Source organism: Gavialis gangeticus, unplaced genomic scaffold, assembly GCF_001723915.1.
Source record: "Gavialis gangeticus isolate Ggan-Ray unplaced genomic scaffold, GavGan_comp1, whole genome shotgun sequence".
NCBI classification, from domain to species: Eukaryota; Metazoa; Chordata; order Crocodylia; family Gavialidae; genus Gavialis; species Gavialis gangeticus.
Window position 1 is genome coordinate 32,113,136 of NW_017729034.1, and position 1,137 is coordinate 32,114,272.

Sequence of the window (1,137 nt, forward strand, 5' to 3'; positions counted from 1 at the left end):
CAGGGTGCAGGGCCTGGGGCAAATCAGCCTGTGTGGGGCCCAGATGTGAAGAAGCCAGCGGCAGCAGCGGCAGGGGGACATGGAGGGGAGGGTGGCAAGTGGCCAGACACAAAGCTGGTGGTGGCACATAGTCACCAGCACTAGGTGGGCCCTGCAGGAGTTGCTGCGGCCGCTCTGCCGGGCTCCGCAGGGCCCCCCAAAGGGCGGTCGCCCCCCTCTAGGGATGGCCCTGCTTACCCACATCAAACACATTTTGGTCTTGGTGGGTGCATTTACACATGCAATTAATGCACCTGAATTTACTGCACAGTAAACTTTGGCGCGTGAAATATGCCCCCAGCAGGCACATGGGTTGAGTGACTTGAGTAAAAACAAAATGATAAACCTTCTCCCTGCAAATGTGTTGGGTTTATCTAGACATCTACAACAAATATTTTCATAGGCCTCGGCCTTGCGCCACGTTCAGTGTTCTCACACACTTTATTCGCACAGAGGTGCTCCATCTCTCTCAAGAGCAAGCCCTCTCAGAAAAGAGATCTGTTGTATAGAAAGAATAAGGAGTTTAAAATTGGGAAGTGTACGAGGGCCAGATCTTACAAGGTGTTGAGGCTCAATCTCAAATTCCATTGACATCACCCATTCAGCACTTCACAGTATTTTGTGGGCACTTCTGGTCTTTAGTTAGCAATACTGATTACCACTGTTTACCATAGTCCTCCCCCAGCTTTTCACCTCAGTGGGTATCAGCAGACATCCTGCCTGGCTATCTTCACAACAACAGGCTCCGAATGTAACAGCATCCTACCAGGATAAGGCAGCATAACAACACACACATTTCCTTTTCTTTTACTCACTAGCAGCATTTTACAATGACTGCTAATCTTTAATAGCATGAGTAATTTGCGACAAATGTGGGTACTACGTGGAATAGATATGAGGCCATACATCACTGACACAAGTACAACTTCTACTCTCACAATTTGTTAAAATAGGCTGAAAATCTGGCAGCAGTAGCTACATACTGTGCATGGAGAATATTGCATCTTCTTGTATGATGTAGCCTATGTTTCTCTCTTTCTGCCTTCCCCTCTCATATCCCACCATACACACACTCTCATACACACACACACAACCACA

At 47.8% G+C, this 1,137-nt stretch overlaps 1 protein-coding gene across 1 annotated transcript in view; it reads right to left on the bottom strand.

Moving 5' to 3' along the window:
- RASGRP3 (RAS guanyl releasing protein 3) overlaps positions 1-1,137 on the bottom strand; it is a 124,816-nt gene that overhangs the window by 122,563 nt on the left and 1,116 nt on the right. The gene's annotated exons all lie outside the window — the stretch shown is intronic.